At 39.2% G+C, this 23961-nt stretch overlaps 1 protein-coding gene across 6 annotated transcripts in view; it reads left to right on the top strand.

Moving 5' to 3' along the window:
- The window catches only part of TBC1D1 (TBC1 domain family member 1), a 213165-nt gene that overhangs the window by 38049 nt on the left and 151155 nt on the right, over positions 1–23961 (top strand). The window lies entirely within an intron of this gene.

Genomic DNA, 23961 nt, shown 5'->3' with positions numbered 1-23961 from the left:
CTTGTTTCAGGAACTTTGTTGCATAAGAAGTTATTTATACATTTTTAATGCTGGAAATGATAATTGTGCCACTGTGCAATGAAATGCAGTTTCCCAATCATATATGGTACTGGGGCAGGGGAGGATGGGTGAAGGAAAAGTATGAGCACACATTCCACAGCCTTTTTTCCATTGCATTATTATGCACGTCTGTGTTCTAAGATTCCATATGCTTGAAGTTCAATAAGCATCAGTATGTGATTACAAAAAAAGAAAAGAAGGGGTCTTGTGTTTCTCTGTTTCTATAAATAGGTTATTGGTAGGCATTTTACGAAACAGAGTCTGTTGAGATGATAACAGTCTGACTCAGTGTGGGACAGTTCCCAAGGGGTTAAGACCATATAACCAGCTCTGTGCCCCCCATTCACTAGCTCCAGCATTGTGGGGTAGGGGACTGGATACAGAGAGTATGTCCATAGTGCCTCTGTGGGCCAATGATCCCCAGCTCGCAGAATGGTGCCTGTGGAGAGCTGGGCGTAATTTCAAGCAGTTCTGTGGTGTAAATCCACCTTTGCCTCTCCTGGATCTTGTGCTGAGCTCAGCTTGACCAGGCCTGAGAATTGGGCTATAAGTGTCTCCAAGACAGGCTTTCACGCTAAGGCAAACTTGAGGAGAAAAAAAGAGAGTATAGAGTAATTTAATTTGGGACAGATTTTTCCTGCCACCTGTACATAGAGAGGATATGAAAACAGGGGGGTGGAGGGAGAGAATGCTGTTCTAGGGATGCTCCATCGGGGCTGGGCTCCACAGCTGGGAGCAATTCTTGTCTCCCAAAGGGGTTTGAAAAATAAATTAACAATGACAGGGACAGTATTAACTTGTACTGCGAAAAGTACCTTCAGATGGAAGAGCACAGGAGGCCCTGCAAAAGTAAATGGCACAGAACCGCATAGATAATGGGAGAGTCACAGGCTTTGGAGTCAGAACCTCCTGCTCTTTGTGTGGGAGGCAAACCTTGGAGACCTGGCAAAAAAATACCAAGGAAACCGTGACGTCCACGTAACGGAGTTTCCTTAACTTTGCCTGGGGAGATTCTGACCCCTAGTCATTTTTCACTCTTGTCCTTACTTCTTTTGCAGATTTGAAGATCTAAATAAATCTCTTACTCAAGTTTCATAATCTGTTTGTAAAAGATCACAATCAGTTTGTACTATGCGTTAGAGATGGTGGTGGACCCACATCTAGAGAACTGAATATGTTGCAATAGAATGGGGTGTGGCAATCTCTTCTTTACTTTTGTGGTTTTAACCTTATTCCCAAACTTTTTGGTGCTTATTTAAATGCACTACTCTGTTTTTCCTTATTGCATTGTCACATCTGCACAGGTGTCAGCGTGTTCTTGCTTTACTGATAATATTCTGATCAAAAGAAGTTATCCCTTTGCGACCTATTTTTAAAACTTTAGTCTCTTAGAAGAACATTTTGGTGGAGCTGTAGTTTAAGAGTAACTTAATTCGGAAAACAAATTTGAAAATTTGGAAGTCCCTTTAAAGATCATAGTGTTCCTTCTGTTAATACTAACATTGCATTTAGTCATAAAGTAGACTGTAAGGTCCTCAGGTGAGAGACTGTATTTGTACATCACATAGCACAACAGGGCCCCAACCAAGAGTGAGCCTTCTGGGCACTACAGCAATACAAATAACAAAATAGCTGAACAAGCAAATATAAAATTAACATTACAAAGAATGCTGATTTATTCTTTTCAACATCATAGAATCATAGAATCATAGAATATAAGGGTTGGAAGGGACCCCAGAAGGTCATCTAGTCCAACCCCCTGCTCAAAGCAGGACCAATTCCCAGTTAAATCATCCCAGCCAGGGCTTTGTCAAGCCTGACCTTAAAAACCTCTAAGGAAGGAGATTCTACCACCTCCCTAGGTAACGCATTCCAGTGTTTCACCACCCTCATAGTGAAAAAGTTTTTCCTAATATCCAATCTAAACCTCCCCCACTGCAGCTTGAGACCATTACTCCTCGTTCTGTCATCTGATACCATTGAGAACAGTCTAGAGCCATCCTCTTTGGAACCCCCTTTCAGGTAGTTGAAAACAGCTATCAAATCCCCCCTCATTCTTCTCTTCTGCAGGCTAAACAATCCCAGCTCCCTCAGCCTCTCCTCATAACTCATGTGTTCCAGACCCCTAATCATTTTTGTTGCCCTTCGCTGGACTCTCTCCAATTTATCCACATCCTTCTTGAAGTGTGGGGCCCAAAACTGGACACAGTACTCCAGATGAGGCCTCACCAATGTCGAATAGAGGGGAACGATCACGTCCCTCGATCTGCTCGCTATGCCCCTACTTATACATCCCAAAATGCCATTGGCCTTCTTGGCAACAAGGGCACACTGCTGGCTCATATCCAGCTTCTCGTCCACTGTCACCCCTAGGTCCTTTTCCGCAGAACTGCTGCCTAGCCATTCGGTCCCTAGTCTGTAGCTGTGCATTGGGTTCTTCCGTCCTAAGTGCAGGACCCTGCACTTATCCTTATTGAACCTCATCAGATTTCTTTTGGCCCAATCCTCCAATTTGTCTAGGTCCTTCTGTATCCTATCCCTCCCCTCCAGCGTATCTACCACTCCTCCCAGTTTAGTATCATCCGCAAATTTGCTGAGAGTGCAATCCACACCATCCTCCAGATCATTTATGAAGATATTGAACAAAACCGGCCCCAGGACCGACCCTTGGGGCACTCCACTTGATACCGGCTGCCAACTAGACATGGAGCCATTGATCACTACCCCTTGAGCCCGACAATCTAGCCAGCTTTCTACCCACCTTGTAGTGCATTCATCCAGCCCATACTTCCTTAACTTGCTGACAAGAATACTGTGGGAGACCGTGTCAAAAGCTTTGCTAAAGTCAAGAAACAATACATCCACTGCTTTCCCTTCATCCACAGAACCAGTAATCTCATCATAGAAGGCGATTAGATTAGTCAGGCATGACCTTCCCTTGGTGAATCCATGCTGGCTGTTCCTGATCACTTTCCTGATCAGATATGGCTTATGTGTACGCAGGCATTTGAGCTGAATGTATGAGACTGCAAAGGGCCAGGTTTGATGAGAAAGGAAGTTTCTTGCATTTCCTGAAGTTAACCTTTGCTGTGATTTATTAAAGCTAATTGAAGACTGAAAGACATTTGTATTTGGAACACAATTATGCATTAAGAAGTCAGAAAATCTGAATTCATCAGCATGTGTTTTGTAATTAAAAGTGATCTTAAGAAATCAAAGCATGTAAGGTCCAGATTTTTATTATTTTTTTAAAAATACACCTGATGATAGTCAGTTTTAGAGCCTTCAGATGCTGTACTGTGACATTTTGAGAGAAGAGAAGAAACTGGCCTGATAAAGAGCATAAAATATTCAGTCTTGACTCATACTGTTCAATGTCAGCTTTTATACATAATAAAACACTATGAAAAATGTAATTTTAGCTAACAGAAAATAGTGTTTAAAAGCAGACATCATAATATTTTTAAAAATAGTTTAAAAGACCAATGTTGGCCAAACACAATAACAAACCACGTGCCCTATCCCATGGGAAGATCTGCGTAGGCAATCCCTTGTGTCTACACGGACTCAAGGGTCTTCTGGCTTGGATCAGATTGCAGGAGTGGGGCCCGGAACAGTTATTTTTTCTAGCGTCCGATACGACCCAATACAAATAAAATACTTTTCATTTTCTCTTTGATGCTTTACAAGCTTATCTGGAACTTTGTGATTTCAACTGTCTCTGAGACAGTTTGATATATGGAGTTAATGTTCATAACTGTGGGATCACAAGGCAGTATGAAGCTATTACAGGCATTTTTATTTATTTTTCTGTTTCAAAAATGGATTAGTAGGAAAAGCTCTAAGCATGTATTTAAAAAAAAAAAGAAAAAGAAAAAAATCCCAATAATATCAAACTGAATGGACTACCTTCCTGAAATTGCTCCAAATCCTCTCTGCAATCAGCCCCACTCAAGCAAAAGCCTGAGTGAACAGCCAGACCTTAACCTGTGCCCTCAAGGTCAGCAGATTTGGGTTCAACACAAAAGCAAAGCTGAGGAGACATTTTATAAGTGCAGAAATCATTTATTGTGAAAATACTTCAGCCCCATGACTTCTCTTCCTGTTCTACATCAAAGTGAAGAAGAGTAATAAACCACATCATAAGAATCAATACTTTCCTTTGTCTGGTGAAGGTCTGAGAGTCCTATGCTGCTGCTTCTTTGCACTCCATTAATTTCACTCTGCAGATGGGTCTTCAGGAAATATTTTCCAAGAGAATTACTTCTGTGGCTGGATAAATATAGGCCACAGGCCAGCAACTGGATCTGCACAAGTGGAGCTCCAGGGTCCAGCCACGTGGATCTGATATTGGGACCATAATACCTATTTGGACTTTATTGTCCTAGCGCTCGTCATGCCCCTTTGTCCCACCCATGACCTTCATGCCCACTGGAGGACCCTCACCCCCTGCCATACAGTGGATTAAGCTGAATCCCTCTATGTAACTGGTTCAACTAGCTATCAGTTTCCAGGGATGTTATGCTATCATTTTTCTAGAGCACTAACTTCACACACAGATAATAAGCAAAACATTATTAAATATTGCAGTTACTCTTAGTAATGCTATCTTGTTTAATCTGTTGAGTTGTGCTGTAGAGCCTGTTATCCAGTACTGTGTGATCATGTAATGAAAGACCTTCCTCTATTGTGCTTTCACAAGGAGGCAGAGTTAAAGGTAAAGTTCATAATTCAGTCAGTCCTGGATTTCTGTGTTGAATGTCCTACTCTTTGTGCGGATTGAGCACAAAAATAAGTGTTAAAGTTGGAGGTTAGTATTAGTGGGGCATTCAACACATGAACCTGGGATTAATTAAATGGTGGTGTTTCTTTGCAGTTTACCTTTTAGGCTACTATGTAAACCTTAACCCTAAGATTTTGCTTCTGCAAATACTTAACACACATACTTAATGTTATGTGTGTGAATAGTTCCATTAAAGTAGACAGAACTACTTGCATGTATAAATGTCTACAGGACTGGAGGTCTCAACCCTCAAACTTAACATTGCAGTCATAGTTTTTGTCTTCTAATTGGCTTTTTCCAATGACAGTTGAGATGTTTGAGATGCTTTCATATGGGTTGGATCAGAGAGAATTATCCTAATTTATGTAATTGATTTTTTAATGTATATTTCATTACATAATAGGATTTTTTTTAACCAAAGAGGCAGAATTGCTTTAAAGATGGAATGAAAAATTTAAAATAGAATGCAATAGAGTATTCAGGAGAATTTTACTGATTAATTAACATAGTTAGTTTAGCTTTGCTGGTAGAAAAAACAGTCTAGGTTTATGCCTTTAATTAAAAATGCAAATGTCAGTGTAGCATCTGACTCAGAAGTTATAAAACACTAGGGTCTAAAGAAGAGCTTAGCATCATTTGTCATTTTTATCTCTCTGCCAACTACTAAAAACTGCCATAGTGTATCTCTGCCAGTACAAACATCAGCAGCCTTTACAGAGACCTCTAATTGAAATCTAACTCTGAGGCATTTATAAAAGTCGTGTCAAGAACTCAGAGCCTCTTAAATTTGCCCTTCACCAAAATAGCTTCAACCCAATTTCTTATGAGACTGTTGTTTGGTGTTCCCAGCTGGGGTGGGGTGTTCTTCAAAATGACATGACTGTGCATTAAGATTTATTGAAATTAGGCCCTCTGATTTCCTCAGCGGGATTGGAATTTAGAAAAAAAAATAGTTTGTTTGTTTCATGAGGCACAGCACAAAATCTTTTCCAGAAACATTTTGTCATGTAGTCAAGGTCTTAGAGAGCTTCTATAATAGCAGAATGTAAATTTCATTCTTCACATAAGATTAGACATCCAGGGGATGGCTGATTATTTTTCCCGCCTTCACCACAACAGTTTGCAACATCTTATGATGAAGTGTTCAAGTGCCACTTAGTGGCTATGCAAAGCAAATGTAAGATACTGTGATATTTGCAACACCTTTCCATGAAGGAGGGTTGCTTAGTTCACTTTCTTACCACCAGGGGAATTTCTTGCCTTGAAGTTTAGAGCCTGATCCAAAGCTCTTTGAAGTCAGTGGCAAAATGCAGAATTCAGGTAAAGTGTTGTCTCTGGGTTTGAAATACTAGCTTTCTAAGGGACAGCATTTTTCTAGGAGAATTGAGTTTATTTTTATCTGTTAAATAGATAAAACAAGGCATATGCTCAACAGTGATTGGTATCTGGCATCAGTTAATGTTCTGGAATGTCTCTGTTAGTTCCTTCTGCAGGATATCTGGTAGGCGCGAAAACATGTTAACTGTCAGAAATGCTATAGGCTTGACGTAATACGTCCATATCCAGATACTAGGCCGTGAATGCCAGTTTTTGTCTTTTGGTAATCTGCAGGAGTAACTCAGATTTCAGCATGTAAATAGGTTGATTCTCTCATTGATATTTGTGTTACTCACTCCCAGGAGTGAGAATGAGAGTTACACATCCACATCAAGAGGATGACAGACCTTCAGCTCCATACCTGTACTCTCTCTAACATGAATAACTTCAGTTACTACCAATAGGATGCCATCAGTGGGAGTTCTGCATGTGATTTAAGGGCTGAAAAAGTTGGGGGTATTTCAACGAATCTTCTCCTCTTAAGATGGGCCCTTTTTGGGGGGGGTCTGTATAGAAAGAGCTTAGTTCAGTGTGCATTTTAATAGAGTATCCCAATATGATGTAGCTGGGCTAGGTTCTGAGGGCCTGAAGTTCACAGGTGAACAAAACCAAATGCTTTCTGAGGTTTCTGGTTTATTTACAAGTTATTTGTTTACCCTTCAGAACACAAACTGACAAAGTCTCTAGCCACAGTCCCTTCATACAGTTTACCGCTCTGTAAACTCTTTAAAAGAAACAAGCAGTATAAAAAACAACACAAATAGAGCAACTCTTATGCCTCCAGAGGTCCTTCCTTGCTTCTACCTGTGTAGACAAAACCTAAGACAAAACCTTTGTCACACTCATAAGTCTCTTTTTAAGGCCTGAAGCATAACTAAAATATAGCAAGCTCAGCTGCATCTGAGCTCCAGAAGGCAGTCCCACACTGAAGCCCTTGCTGAGAGTTCGCCCAAAACATCTACAGAGGAAGTAGCACTGGGGCTGTGTAGAGAGGGAATGGCCCATGTGTTATCCACTTCTTATGTATTACAGTTTGGCTGTATATATCCTGATGTAGCTTTTCAAATGCTGAAAACAAAATCAGAAAATGAATTAGAAGTTGTCACGGTTCCTTCCCCACTCTGAACTCTAGGGTACAGATGTGGGGACCTGCATGAAAGACCCCCTAAGCTTATTCTTACCAACTTAGGTTAAAAACTTCCCCAAGGTACAAACTTTGCCTTGTCCTTGAATTGTATGCTGCCGCCACCACCAAGCGTGTTAACAAAGAACAGGGAAAGAGCCCACTTGGAGATGTCTTCCCCCAAAATATCCCCCCCAAGCCTTACACCCCCTTTCTTGAGGAAGGCTTGATAAAGATCCTCACCAATTTGTACAGGTGAACACAGACCCAAACCCTTGGATCTTAAGAACAATGAAAAATCAATCAGGTTCTTAAAAGAAGAATTTTAATTAAAGAAAAGGTAAAAGAATCACCTCTGTAAAATCAGGATGGTAAATACCTTACAGGGTAATCCGATTCAAAACATAGAGTATCCCTCTAGGCAAAGCCTTAAGTTACAAAAAGACACAAGAACAGACACATTCCATTCAGCACAGCGTATTTTACCAGCCATTAAACAAAAGGAAATCTAATGCATTTCTAGCTAGATTACTTACTAACTAACAGAAGTTCTGAAACTGCATTCCTGATCTGTTCCCGGCAAAAGCATGACCCAGACAGACAGACTGACCCTTTGTTCCCCCCCTCCCGATTTGAAAGTATCTTGTCTCCTCATTGGTCATTTTGGTCAGGTGCCAGCGAGGTTATCTTAGCTTCTTAACCCTTTACAAGTGAAAGGGTTTTGCCTCTGGCCAGGAGGGATTTTATAGCACTGTATACAGAAGGTGGTTACCCTTCCCTTTATTTTTATGACAGAAGTATTGTATGTTTTGCTCAGGGAAAAAGGGGAAAGTCCTCTGAATTACCAACCTAAATCTAACAACAAAGCAAGCTCAAAAAAGTTAAAGCTAACATTGTAAGGACTACAAAAACAGCGAAGAGTCCGATGGCACCTTAAAGACTAACAGATTTGTCTTTACTGTGCCACCAGATTCCTTGTTGTTTTTGTGGATACAGACTAACACGGCGACCCCTCTGATAATTGTAAGGACCTAAGGCCATATTGAAAAAGTAAACACCACTGAAGTTTATGGAGCTGTGCCTTCTTCCAACAGGGCCAGATTTGTCTCCAGAGCTGTAACAGTGTGTGGTAACATGTCTATAATTAGAGTGGGTTAAAGTTTTCCCACACTTTTTTGTAAAACAAAAACAAAAAAACCCAACAAAAAACCTTTGTTCAAAAAGGAAGCTTCCAGTGAAATATTATCAGCATCAGAATGTTCTATAAAATTTTCCCTAGGAGTTTTTAATCAAAAGTCTTACCAACATTTTTTATCAAAATCATTTTCAGAATGTCTGTAGAAATTTTTTGTTCAATCAGAAATTCTATTTTAGGTCAGTGAAAATCTTCAAAAACTATTTTGAAAATTATTTCAATAAAAGTTTAAGTGTAAATATCTGGGAAAATTTCAAACAGCAAAATGGAAACACCTTCAAATTTTTTTGTTACATCTTTTACCCATATTTCATCTAGCTCTCTTTGTAACACGGTTTGGTACTATCCAAACAGGCCAAACCAAAAGTACATTCCCTGACCTCAGCATGGTATTTACTAGAGTAAAATAGTCCTAAGGACCTGTTTACTGTACACTAGAATTCAAAATGTGTTAGCTAGACTGTTCTGGCTAACATGGTTTGAACTTTAACATGGATAGCAAAAAGAAGTATTTCACCAAAGATTAAAAATATTGAATAGAACAAAGGGAGAGAGACGGTCATAATTTGTTTTATCAGAAAGAAATAACTTTTGACTTGCTTTTTACATTTAAAAATATTCTTTATACATTGAGCAGTCTGCCACATTATTAGGTGGTGAAAATTAAGGACTTCCAAAATTTAGATCTTGACTCCTTTTATCTAATAATCTTAGATTATTTTAATTATATGCCACCAACAATAATTAGCAATAGCTACGAGGGTAAATTGACTGCAATCAAAGCAATTTAAATCGCCAATTTAAATCTGTTTAAATCCTCTGTTTTAATTTTGTTTTGCATTTGTACATTTTAGTTATTTTCCTAAAGAAAGGTTGATTCTCACTAAGTGATGAGCATTAAAACATGGTGAGTGCACCTCTCACCGCTGGGCAAGCACCTTCTACCAGTCACTTTGGGGATTATCTTGAGGCCAGTGCCCCCATCTGTGGTTTGCACACTGTTGCTGTTGCTCTCCGTCTGACCTGCAGCCCCTCTCTCAGCCTCAGAAACCACCACATCCTCTTTACGACTCAGCCCTCCAGCTAGGTTGCTCTGTGTTTCCCCCTTCCGAGGGGTAGAGGAGGGGTATCACTGTGCAATAGTCCAGCCATTTCCTCGGTGGCAAGTGGGAGGGACCCAGGCCTGCCCACCACTCTGGGTCCCAGCCCAGGGACCCTGTAAATAGCAACCTCTTTCTCCGCCTCTTTAACTTCCTTCAATGCTGCTATGATGCCCTTGGCCACTTCCCCACAGCTTCAGCACCTTCTTCACTCTCACCTCAGGGCATTCAGCTACCCAGTCCCAGCAGCCAGTCAGGAACTCGCTCTTGCTCCCCTGGTCCCTGCCAGCAGCTGCTCTGTCCAAGGTACTCCTCAGTAGGGACTGACCCTGTTCTGCAGTGTAGATCTTCTTATATGGGCCTGCTGGCCTCCGATTGGCTGCTTCCTGCAGCCCTTCTCTGATTGGCTGCACTCCACACAGCTTCTCTGTGCTGTTTGGAGGACTCACCCCAACTGCTCCTTTCTGGGACATAGTATTGTAGGACCCCAGGGCTTCCACTTCTGTGTAGGGTGGACACCCGATGACACACGGTATTTGGTAATGAAATATAACTTTTACTCTAAATGTGGTGCGCTGCTGCTGCTGTTTGTTTTGTTTTTTGTTTCTGCTAACCAGGAGAATACACTATATTGATATACATTTATTTTAACAGTTATTTAGCTTAATTTACCCATATTCAGATTATTATATTTTTATTATGTTAGAAAATGGTGAATGATGTATTTCTTATTTACTAGATGATGATTGGTTTTTTTTACCTGTGATTTGTGTCAAGTTGTATTTGAATGGAAATTCAAATTCAATTAAAATCAGCATTTACAATTTTTTTATTAAACAAAGCTACCTTAAAAGTGCTAAATACATAAGAAAATTTTTTATGGAAGTTCATCAAACCATGTTTTGCACTTACCACTAACTGATTTATTAAAGAAGGGCAATATTATTTGTAGTTAATGAACTGAACTGATTATTCTGGTCACCATGTCCTTCAAGATTTTAGAAATAGTAGATCTCTCCGTCTCACATCTAGTTTTTATTCAGATTGGAAGAGGAAAACAAGCTTTTCTGCTTTTTCAACTCCCATCTGGTTTCTAAGCTTTGAATGAATTCATCATTGAACTGAACTAAACTAAAACTAAAATTAAGAAGATAGTCTCTCTGCACCTACAGACGAAGATACCGCTGTCAAAAGCACTTCAACAAACTGAGTCCAGGAGCTTAGCAATGACTTTCACCAGCTTAGTGATTTCTTTAAAACTTGGCAGCATATATACTGCTTAATTTCTTTTTGTATGTAATTTGTGGTTTTTAATAGATTATAATAAATTTAGGACATGGCATAGGTTATCAATTTCATGTTTATTTCAAAATAGATTTATTTAAATCAAAACAAAATTTATATTTGTTAAAAATTGCTTTAAATTTAAAAAACTTTTATTTAAAAACACAATTTTTATCCATCCTGATAACCATTGCTTAAATATTGCTGCCAAAATTATCTTTGTTTCTTATTGACCTGAGTATGTCATTTCCCTCTTTTGATTTCTACACTGGGTCCTCCATAAATGCTATACAACACATTAAGAAAATACAAAGGAATGCCAGTTCATACTTTTAGAAATGATAAACTATACAGAGATTAAAATTTTTTTTAGACATTAAATGGGTTTGTGTATTCAGTGGCCTCTCACACCATTTTAAATCAGAACTAAACCAATACCCCATCCTGGTGGTAAGTGGCACCATGGTACCAGTCATGCATTTTTTGGGGTGAGACATAAAATCAAAGTATTGTCCATAATATGGGTAATTGTATTATGCTTGCAATTACAGTGGGATCTAGCATTTCTCTGTGTTCCAGCCTAAATTGCCATATAGTATTCTGCTTCAGAGATTGCTGCATTTCCATGGTAGGTTGGCTAGTTCTTATTTTTAATGCACTTTAGGCTTGTTTGAGATGAAAGGCACTGTAATCTCAGCCCTGCAGCTGGCTTTGTGCAGGTTGATCCCTGCCCATGCCCTAAGCCCCGAGGAGTCACGGCACTCTGCGTGAACACAGGGGGGCTACTTGCACAAAGCCCGTGGCAGGATCAGTGCTCAAATTATTATTAAGAAAAAGATATAACTATTTTATTTTATTTGTATTTAACTAAACAATCTGCCACATTTGAAATAATATTTTAGGCCCTGATCCTGAAAACACTTACACATGTGCTTAACTGTGGTATCCATACACATACCACTCACATGTTTGAAGTCATACACATGCATCAGTGTTTGCAGAATTGGGGCATTAGTTATTAAGTGTAAGGGATGATCTATCATGTAAAACAGTTAGAGGACCCATACTGAATGAATCAGTTGAAATGTATGCTTGGATTAATAATTATAGGACAACAGATCAAACTAGTTAAGGAGTCCATTGTTCTAACAGGAAAATGGAAGTACAGTCAGGACATGTGGCAGAAATATGCAGTTGTGTCTTACAGTAAAATTTGCTAAGGCCTTTGAAGTGTTTAAGCTTGATCAAAAACATGGAAGATCACTGGGGTCAAATCTCATTGCAACATTTTAACAGTCAGTTTTGTGTTTTATATTTAACAATTATTTTGCAATGTACTTTTAAGGAAATGTTTCTTCTAGAAAGAATTTGCTGAGAGTGAGAAGGTAAAGCATAATTGATGAAATTCTGGAATGTGTATTTTTTAATTAATAACATGTATTAGTTGGAATGAAGAAAGGGGATATTGGGGGATGATAGGCATTGCTTGAATCTCATTTCTGAGTTTAAACCAAATGTTTGTTGCTCTTGCTCTTAGCCAAAACCAGCATTTTATATACAGCATAAGAGTATAGAGTCCACACTATCTAGGTACATTGCAGGGGTTAATAAACTGGAGGAGGAAAAATAAGAAACAGGAGATGAAACATACACACAAGCAAACATTGCTTATTTAATTTCCTATTCCCAGTGTTTTTGAAGTAGAATACAATAAGTAGCACCACAGTGCAACATAAAAATCATGGATAATTCTATCAAAAGACAAATAAAATTATGTCTCATGCAAAATTATTGCACATATTGCAAGTTACCAGTAATGATTTGAATACAGCATTACACAGGAAATGGCATCTCTGGGTATGCTGCAGCTTCTAATCTGATGAAGGCTGGCAGTGAAAAAGCATCACTAAGACTGAAGCTTGATTGGTCAGTATGGCTGAAGGCGCTTTTTAATTGGTTAAAATGCGGTAATTAGTCTGTACAAGCCAGTCTGGAAAGAATTAGTTCTATCCTGCTGAAGTTCTAGTGGTTGTTTTGTGAGAGGACTGGAGCAGTGAGGTCTGTGATATGAGGGCAGTGTTACAGAAATTAAGATTTCTACAGTTGGATTCTGGAAAACAACAGGAAAACATGGTATTCATTTTTCCTTGTGTTACCTTTGCTTGCTTTGGTGATGATAGCATTCATAAAAGATACAGTGGGAAACGAGCTATTGATTTCAGTGGGAGCAGGATGGAGCCCTTTCCGGTTAAAAAAAGTTTTACATCCTTCGGGCCAATTTCTCAGCAGATATAAGTTGCCAGTGCTTCATTGATTTTAGTGACTCCATGGTGATTTACATCCACTGAGGTCTAGCCCTAACTGTGAGTTTTTACTGTTAGCTTCCTTTCGAGTGAAACTGCTACTTTAACTAAAACCAAAGAAGTTAGTGGCTATGTTTTTATTAGAAAATCGGTGTGTTTTGCTATGCTGTGGTTTGTTTTGTTCTGTTCAATAGTCTCATTTTCTTCAATTTATTAGACAATGGCCATTGTCTTAGAACACCCAAAATAAAGAAAAGGAGTACTACCTCAACCGAAATAAAGAGAAATTTCAATAGAACATGTGGACTTTTTTTTAAGATTGTGACTCTTTACTCATTAATCAGAGTGATTAATGGGGAAATTAAGGACCAATTCAAAATCAGGCATTTAGAAATACCTGCCGAGACAGCATGTCTTGTAATTTATGATTATATTTTATGTTTCTGGTACCAAATTAGTTGATTTCAGTTTTATGTGTTTGCATGTGTTTAAAAGCAGTATCAATGATCTACTGGAAAACAAACATTAAATTGATATTTGTTCAAGCAATTAGTAAAACATGTTTTTTAATGATAAAAAACTGTGTGATTATGGCAGATATACCATGCATGCTATCATAAGTAGATTTAAAAAGATGCCACATTGTGCAGTATTGGTAGCATAATCTACTTTTAATAGTCATCTAGAGTATTAAGATCTAGCCTCTTGGGCCCCTGTTTCTGCAATTACTTACTCATGTGCTTAATTCAATGGGACTACTCCCATGCTTAAAATTAATCATATGCATGAGTCTTTATAGGATCAAGGCCTTTGGCGGTAAAAGTATATGTGCAGAATTATTTTATTATGTACCATCTATGATTTATCTAATGTGATGCTCCATTTTATGTAAGTAGCTAGTCGTGGTTATGGATTATCTATAGCACATTGAAAAGCTATCATTGTATAAAGAAAAGGAGTACTTGTGGCACCTTAGAGACTAACCAATTTATTAGAGCATAAGCTTTCGTGAGCTACAGCTCACTTCTTCGGATGCATACAGTGGAAAATATAGTGGGGAGATTTTATATACACAGAGAACATGAAACAATGGGTGTTACCATACAGACTGTAACAAGAGTGATCAAGAAAGGTGAGTTATTACCAGCAGGAGAGCGGCGGAGGGCGGGAAGGGGAAAAATCAAGGTGGGCCATTTCCAGCACTTTACAAGAACAGTAGGAGGGGAAATAAACAAGGGGAAATAGTTTTACTTTGTGTAATGACACATCCACTCCCAGTCTTTATTCAAGCCTAAGTTAATTGTATCCAGTTTGCAAATTAATTCCAATTCAGCAGTCTCTTGTTGGAGTCTGTTTTTGAAGTTTTTTTTTGTTGAAGAATTGCCACTTTTAGGTCTGTAATCGAGTGACCAAAGAAATTGAAGTGTTCTCCTACTCAAGGGCTTCTTTTCCAAGGGTCCAGATGATGAAGATGTCATCAATGTAGCACAAGTAGAGTAGGGGCATTAGGGGACAAGAGCTGCGGAAGCATTGTTCTAAGTCAGCCATAAAAATGTTGGCATACTGTGGGGCCATGCGGGTACCCATAGCAGTGCCGCTGATTTGAAGGTAGACATTGTCCCCAAATGTGAAATAGTTATGGGTGAGGACAAAGTCACAAAGTTCAGCCACCAGGTTTGCCGTGACATTATTGGGGATAGTGTTCCTGACAGCTTGTAGTCCATCTTTGTGTGTAATGTTGGTGTAGAGGGCTTCTACATCCATAGTGGCTAGGATGGTGTTTTCAGGAAGATCACCGATGGACTGTAGTTTTCTCAGGAAGTGAGTGGTGTCTCGAAGATAGCGGGGAGTGCTGGTAGCGTAGGACCTGAGGAGGGAGTCTACATAGCCAGCCAATCCTGCTGTCAGGGATTCAAAAACCAGTCGGAGAACACTTCAATCTCTTTGGTCACTCAATTACAGACCTAAAAGGGTTCAGAGGAACAGCCGTGTTAGTCTGTATTTGCAAAAAGAAAAGGAGTACTTGTGGCACCTTAGAGACTAACCAATTTATTTGACCTAAAAGGGGCAATTCTTCAACAAAAAAGCTTCAAAAACAGACTCCAACAAGAGACTGCTGAATTGGAATTAATTTGCAAACTGGATACAATTAACTTAGGCTTGAATAAAGACTAGGAAATGGCCCTCCTTGATTATCACTACAAAAGGTGTCCTCTCCCCCCTCCACCCCCCCCCCCCAGCTCTTCTGCTGGTAATAGCTCACCTTTCTTGATCACTCTTGCTACAGTCTGTATGGTAACACCCATTGTTTCATGTTCTCTGTGTATATAAAATCTCCCCACTATATTTTCCACTGTATGCATCCGATGAAGTGAGCTGTAGCTCACGAAAGCTTATGCTCTAATAAATTTGTTAGTCTCTAAGGTGCCACAAGTACTCCTTTTCTTTTTACGGATACAGACTAACACAGCTGCTACTCTGAAACCTATCATAGTATAGTTAGAGTTTTGATTTAATCAATCCAATGAGATCTCATGACTACTCCCTGTTTCCTTTGCCTCAATATTACTGGGAAAATATTTTCTTACAGTTTTATGACTACAGAAGCTGAAATCCTTATTTAGTACTTAAAATACATACTATTTTATATAAAATATATACTATATAAATATATACTATTTTATTTATATATATATATATATAGTTTTCCAGTGTTCAGGAATGCCCCTCTATAAAGGAATGAGATGTCTTCCCAAATCAAGTAGTTTCCTTCTAACTAAATAATTTTCTTTAACAACATATTTCAAAATGAAGGGAAATTTTATTTTAATCCTTAAGAACTGCGATTCAGAATGAAAGTTGCTCCAATCACGTCTGTTTATTCAGTGTTTCGGTGGTTTGCAGTCTTTCCTCTTAAGAATTTTTTTTGCTCACTTCCTTAAATGTCTGAAAGCTCTTTTTTGCCAAACTGTTCTCTTTCTTGATGACTAAGGAGAGTAATCGCCAGGGAACAGTTGAAGACTCCAAGAGAAAGGAAATACAATACTTGGGAGGGGGAGAGGGAGAGGAAGGGGAGAGAAAAGAGTAGGAACTTGGATGATGTGAATGAAGCTCTTTCATTGTAAATTTAGTGTTAGACATGGTTAATCTGTATTTAATTGTTTTATTCCTAATATCTTATCATCCAAGGGATTCAACCAATAAGCAGCATTGCATCAATTATATTCCATTGCCACTGATACGTCTTTTTGATTGTTATGCTCTGCTTGAATTAGATGCTGTGAGTGAACATGAACTACAAACATTGAAAGTAAATCTTCAGCCTTACTGGAAGTTTGTAAGTTTAAATAATTGTGGGAATTCACTGCTACAGGAGGCTTGGAGCTGCCGTGTTATTTGCTTTTTCCAAGGCTGGAAGGCTGGCTACTGGTTTTGAATCCCAGTACTGTTGCTGGTCAGCACCCTCTACAGGCAGGCCTGCAGAACTGCATTGATGCTGCTCCCAAGGCTTCTAGCTTCTGTACTCAGAGGTAAAAGTTTCCTCAGCAGCTGAGACCTCCTTTCCTCAGGATTTTTTTGCTGCCTCCTTCTCGGTCTACAGTAGGTATTTTAAGGAAGGCTGGAGATTGCCGGATGACAGCATCAAAGGACTCTTGCTGCATGTTTCGCTCTGCATGCTACCAGCTTCCCCACCCCACCCCACTCCACTCCTCAGTTTCTACAGCACTGTTTTGGGGGCTTCTCCTTAGCTGTTTGCCAGTGTCCCTAAGATTCTTGCAACAAGGGTCATAAATCCACCCCTCAAAATGAGCAAAAAGACCCCTTATGAGGATTCCCCGGCACAGCGTATTCACCCTAGTCCTTGGCTGATGAAGGAAGTTTTCCTCCCTCTCTAAGGATTCTGAATCAGATGATTAGAGCTACCTGTTCCCTAGCAAAGAGGGAGAGGCTTTTGTTGAATTCATTCACTGTATTTGAACCTGCAACCCCACCTCCCCCTTACCTAGAACACATTCAGAATGAGGCTGAGGAAAGGCAGATCTGCCTTTCCCACACTAGAATCTTGTTCAGTGCTGTGTGGGCAACCCTGACAAAAAGAGGTTTATCTAGGAAAATTCTTATGACCAGTATAGCTAATCTTCCTTGTAATTGTTTTTTTAATTTTATAGTTTTCTTTTTTTTTCTTGACCCAAACATTGTTTTTCTAACGTCTACTGCCACATTGAGTACTGTATGCTTATGCAGCAAATTGTAAGGGAAGCAGACTATTTGAATTCCCTCTTATAGAAATTTTACGTTTTGTGTAACTCATTTTAGGGTACAGTAGTAGCCATGGAGGCTACCCTATCCCCCATCAGCACTTGATTAATGTATTTTCCGCTTAGACAAAGGGCTAACTGGATGACAGTATTTTTGGTCCGTCACTCTAGTAGGTGAAGGCAGATCTTGTGTAGCTGGATCGTTTAGGTTAGGAAGCCATCTTTGTCTTTGTGTTTAGTCATTTTCTTTTTCATGACAACAAGTTAGCCAAAATTAAAAACAAAAGAACAAAAAACAGTCTTTTCTCATATATTTTTTGAAGAGCTGGCCCGCAGTTCTAGTTTGACCCAGATCCTTGGAGGCTGGGCTACAGAGTAGAGGAAAGCCTGTCTTTTTCTCTGCCTGCAGTAGATCCGTGTGAATGGTTTTGCTAGTCCCAGTTGGCTTTCTCAAATCCACATACACATCTTTTACCTTGCTGGCTTCACAGAGGTGAAGTCTCAGATCTGCAAAACACAAGTGGTGATAACAGACAGATCCACTTAGAGCACTCCCTTCCCTTGAGGAAGCAGTCACTTAGGTCTGTGTTGGAGCCAGCATGAGAATTCTGTTAGCTGTGTGTATACAAGATGGAAGAAGTGCCATGGTTGAAAAGAAGACATTCATACCAGGTCTGTATGTGGGGAAGCTCTCTGCAGGCCAGCATCACAAGTTCACTTTGGCTGTCTTATGCAGTGTGTGTGAATGCTCCTCTACCAGTCAGAGTTCCACAGAAGTGAAAGGGCCACTTAGGGGACAATGCATGGTGATAACATTTATTTTTTTTCCTTATTGCTGAGACAATGCCAAACTAAGTCCGATGAGCCAGCCAGTATTTTTTAAAATTAATGTTAATTGATTTTCTTTTTAAAGAAATGAACAATAACAAGTACAAAAATGAAAATGATTTACAGCAGCTTGTGAATGTTCCCAAATACCTTCTCCTCATGAGATCGCCAATAGAATTATACAGTTTTGCAGCTTGTCAAATACTATACAGAACACACACGTGGGGGGGGGGGTTACAGTAATAAAATGGGAGAAGAGAGATGAAGGGGGGGAAAAGGAGGGTGTAGGTTAGGTGGAATGGAGGTCTGGCATTCTTCAAGCAGTCTGAACATTTTTTATTCAAATGTGTCAAGAAGTGGGGTGCAATTATCAGTCAGTGAATTCATGTAAGAAATCTCTGTCAGCTAGCCTTCTTAAAGGGAGAGTGACACCATAAGAACTTTTCTTCATTTCCTTTCCCCGTCTGTCTCTGCTGGGGAAAAAAAAGTTATACCTGCTTGGGTCAATGGAGGAAACCTATTGAAACTTCAAGAAACCTATTGAACCCATAATAAAGGTGAAAGTGGGGGTGTTCATAAAAGGAGGAGTGAATAAATGAATGCACCACCAGGGGAAAAATTCCAAAAAGAAATGGATTGAACTAGGCCCTCCTGCTATAAAGGTACCACTGAGCAAACATCTAGTCTTGGCACCATGACAGCAGCTGAGAGTCTACCTCTGTAATGCATTCAGCATTATAAATTGGAAAGTGAGGTGCAAATGCTCAGAGACTAAGTGTTGGAGCTAGTAACCTAGCCAGTGCTCTGCGTGAACCCGTCATTGTTAGCCTCCAATGAAGTCTCAAAGATAATTACAGCCTTTAAAATTAGACTGTGACAGGGAATGGTCTTTGCATTGGCCAGAAGACAAACTAGATGACTTGAAAGATCTTAGAACTTTAAATTCTTCTTACAAATTTACAAATGCTTTTTTGAAAGCAGACCGCTATCATTAAGGAGAAGTAAGTTGTTTTGTTTGTTTTTTGTAAGTTAATGGTAGACATCTGCAGAACTGAACAAGCCATTTTCTGATTATATACAGTTAAAAATATGGCTTTAAAGTATTCTTGCATGTAAATTGCTACTACCAGTGACTGAACTTTTTGAAATAGTAGCAATTATCTGCTAATATTTTCCATTATAATATCCAGTAGACTGTTTTGGTGTAAAGATCTTTAATTTAGACAAGGTGTTTCAAATGCTCCTTTTTAGTGCTTATACATAGAAATGTGTTCCTTACTCTCGTAATTTTTCCACTTGCCCAAAATGGATGTACATTACTTTTTGGGAAAGAAGTTATTTGCTTAAACTTTGCAAAGCTAGACTTTAAAAATAGAAAAATACAGAGGTTCTATTTTTAGAATGTCTGATGTCTTAGAAGATGAATACAGTTACTATTCCTATTAAATAGCTGAAACTATTTTTTTGGAGGATGGGGGAAATATTGAAATTGTTTCCATTTATGCTAAAATATTTCAGATATTATTAAATATTTCTCTATGCACTCAAACTCTCCATCAATATAGTATCTGCGTATCTCACAATATTAATTAAAGCATGCTCCCCTCACCCTTGTAAGACTAGGAAGTACAAAGTGTAAGCAATTTGCCCAAAATCAAATCTGTGGCACAACTTGGATTTCAATGCCTAATTTTCTGAATCCGAATGCAAAGGATCCTCAGAGCCCTTTACAAAGCCATGTAAACATTGCTATTGCAATTCACAGATTTGGAAGCTGATGTAGAGGGTGAGGTTAAGTGGCTGGCTCAGGATCACACACTGAGTCAGTTCGAGTCAGGTCTCCTGACCGACATTATCATCTAATGGAAACTGGGAGGATATGTGTATTGTTTGTTTAAAACTGTAACTGTAGCAGGAACCCAGCCAGGAAGGGACAGCTGGGAAAGCTTCTGTGTAGATAGAAGATCTACACTGAAGCAGGGAGAGAGAGAGTAGCTTTAGAGACATGTTTATGATCAGTGTCGGAAGAATATGACTTCAACACTCTCACATAATGGATGACAGATCCCGCTATTATGAGCACTAAATAAGGACAACATCCTCCTTTCCTCATGCCCCAATTGCTTTATTTAAAAAAAGCGGACTAAGGCCCAGATTTCTAAAGATATTTAGGTATTGTGGCACTCAGCAATTTTTGAAAATGAAATTTAAGCTCCTATATCCGTTATGTCTTGCAATGCTGAGTGCCGCAACACCAAAATACCTTTAGAAATCTGGGCCTAACTTACAAATACACTTAGATTTAAAAGTACATCTAGTGCTCATGAAAGGTGCCAGATTTGAAGCCCTGAAAAGAGATGCCTTTTACTCCTCTACAGAATACCTGCATTATGACCAGCGGCAGTGAAAACTTCTCCCTGCTCCCTTGCCAAAATGCCTCTGGAGAGACCACCTTCAGAGAGTAAGCATAGTGCACACACTTTTATTCTTAGGCTCTTTGCTGTGAGAGCCCATTAGTTCAAGTTGGGATAGTGGCATTGAATGTGGATGCCTGAAGAACAGACTGAGGCCATCAACCCATTCAATGTTATTACCAGAAGCTTAAAATTCCAAATTGTTTTTAAAAATACACCCCTCTTTTCCATTCACCTTTATGAAACTTTGGAATGACTTGTATTTTTATTGTTGTAGGGCCAGAACCTGCAACCCAAACTTTGGACCTGATCCAAAGCCCATTGAAGCCAATAGAAAGATTCCTACTGATTTCAGAGGGATTTGGATCAGGCCCTCTGTGAGTAAAGGTTGCATGATAGAGCCCTTCCTGCATTTTATTTACTAAAATAAAACACATCTTGGATAAAGAATAATGTAAAAGTCAATTTTGCCTGTCAATGAATCTCTCCTTATTAGCTGAAATTGGACAACTTACTCTGGCTTCATGGACAAACACTGCAGTCTAGTGTTTAGCGCAGTGGTTCTCAACTTATTTACCATTGTGGGCCACATCCAATACTACTTGTATGGCCCTGAGGATGTCATATGGGCTGCAGCTCTGCGCTGATTGGGCCTCAAGCAGCCTATGGGCCATAGGTTGAGAACCAGTTGTTTAAAGCAAAGGACTTTGAATCAGGACTCTGCAGTTCTTCATATGGCTCTTCCACTGACTAAATGTGTGACCTTGAGTAAGTCACTTAACCTTTCAGTAGCTTAACTTACCCATCTGTAAAATGAACATAATATTTATGTCAAAGGACTTTAAGATCCTCAGATAAAAGGTGCAAAAGGTTTAAGTATATTATATTGGTAAATAGTTTTTTCCCCCCTTGATGAAGTTAAAAACATAAGAATGGCCATACTGGGTGAGACCAAAGGTCCATCCAGCCCAGTATCCTGTCTACCGACAGTGGCCAATGCCAGGTGCCCCAGAGGAGTGAACCTAACGGGTAATGATCTAGTGATCTCTCTCCTGCCATCCATCTACACCATCTGACAAACAGAGGCTAGGAACACCATTCCTTACCCATCCTGGCTAATAGCTATTAATGGACTTAACCTCCGTGAATTTATCCAGTTCTCTTTTAAAAACTGTTATAGTCCTAGCCTTCACAACCTCCTCAGGCAAGGAGTTCCACAGGTTGACTGTGCACTGAGTGAAGAACTTCCTTTTATTTGTTTTAAACCTGCTACCCATTAATTTCATTTGGTGGCCCCATGTTCTTCTATTATGGGAACAAGTAAATAACTTTTCCTTATTCACTTTCTCCACACCACTCATGATTTTATATACCTCTATCATATCCCCCCCAGTCTCCTCTTTTCCAAGCTGAAAAGACCTAGTCTCTTTCATCTCTTCTCATATGGGACCTGTTTCAAACCCCTAATCATTTTAGTTGCCCTTTTCTGAACCTTTTGTAATGCCAGTATATCTTTTTTGAGATGAGGGGACCACATCTGTACACAGTATTCAAGATGTGGGCATACCATGGATTTATATAAGGGCAATAAGATATTCTCTGTCTTATTCTCTATCCCTTTTTTAATGATTCCTAACATCCCATTTGCTTTTTTGACTGCCGCTGCACACTGCGTGGATGTCTTCAGAGAACTATCCATGATGACTCCTTGATGTTGAAGTTGATGACTACTGTCCATGAGAGTGAGAAATCTAATGACCTTTCTAGACTGAGGCATAGTCCAAGCAGTGCTTTGTAAGCTTCCTCCTGCATTATCATTGACTAGCACTCTGGGCATTCAACATCCATGATTGTTATCTCAGTTGTGAGTGGGTCACCAAAGGGTGAAAGGCTAGTGACCACTTCTTATTACAATAATCATAATTGCCTCGCTGTTACTTTGTATTTCCTCTTGTCTGTTGGTTGTATCCTTCTGTTGTCTCTAAATCGTATACTTAGATTGTAAATTCTTTGGTTCAGAGATAGTCTTTTCACCCTGTGTGAAGTGACCTGATCCCTGATTATGGCCTCTGCTGCCGCAATACAAATAAATAATAGTGCAATAATGTACTGTGTTCCGTAGTCTAGAATGGGACTGGTTTCTTACATGAGACATTTTCAGAGAATATCCTAGAAGAACTTAAAACTTAAGTCAGACTTTCTGCCAGAGTTGCTTGCTATTTAGTGATGTGGAGATTGATTGAAATGTTGTAGGTGCTGTACGAAGTGGTGCAGGACCTATGTCTTGCTTGCGGCCCTCTCTGTCCATTGCTGCTCCACAGAACAATACTATGCTTTCTTTTACGAGCAAGGCTTGGGTATACAGGATGGAGAGTTGTGACACACTGACACAGAGTAAACAAACACATGTATTTTTGCATGTTACAGACCTTTACACTTTGTTTCTAAGGTTGAGTGCAACCATTCCTTGATGAGTTCAAATTCAGCATAGCCTTTTGATGTCAAATAAGAGACTTAATGCCATATTCTACTCCCAGCTGAGTAGTGACTTGAGAGGAGAACTTGCTTCTTAATGTCAGTTGTTGTAGGTATGTGTATATTGATGTAAACGTGTGTATATGTTTACAGAGACAGGTGGGTGAGGTAATATCTTTTTCACCAACAGAAGTTGGTCCAATAGGAGACAAGCATTCAAGCTGTACTGAGCTCTTCTTCAGGTATGTTTACAGACACTCCTAGCATTTTTAACAGGAGGAGCAGTGGTATGGTAGTTGAAGCACATCTGGTTTGGATGGCAAATAACATATCTTGACCTGCCTGAAATTCACTTTACATTGGTTCAAAGGTTATTTTTTGTTCTGTTCTCTGTTAATGTAAGTTTGTTTTTTAAACTAGAGATACTAGTATTTTGGGTTTAATGTCAATAACTTACTTAGAAATAACTAAGATTATTTAGGAAACTTGCGTTTTTGCCAGTTTAAAAGAGAAGCTTGGTTTTGCTTTCAATTTGTATTTAAAACATTTATTTGACACTGGCATTTTTCTAGAAAGCTACATTAACTGTTTTGTTTTTTTTTAAACATCGGCTATGAATACTGTCTTTATGCTGAGCTGAGCTACTTAAAAGTTCAGTGCTGGTTGGCAGTATAGTTTGTATTTTTTTCCCTTTAAATTATTGATATGTTATTACAGTGCTGTTAAGCGCGGAGCTACCACATTTCACAACTTCCTGAAT

This window comes from Caretta caretta, chromosome 4 (genome assembly GCF_965140235.1).
Source record: "Caretta caretta isolate rCarCar2 chromosome 4, rCarCar1.hap1, whole genome shotgun sequence".
Lineage (NCBI taxonomy): Eukaryota > Metazoa > Chordata > Testudines > Cheloniidae > Caretta > Caretta caretta.
The sequence above is the reverse complement of the archived record's forward strand: the minus strand, read 5'-3'. Positions and strand labels throughout refer to the sequence as shown.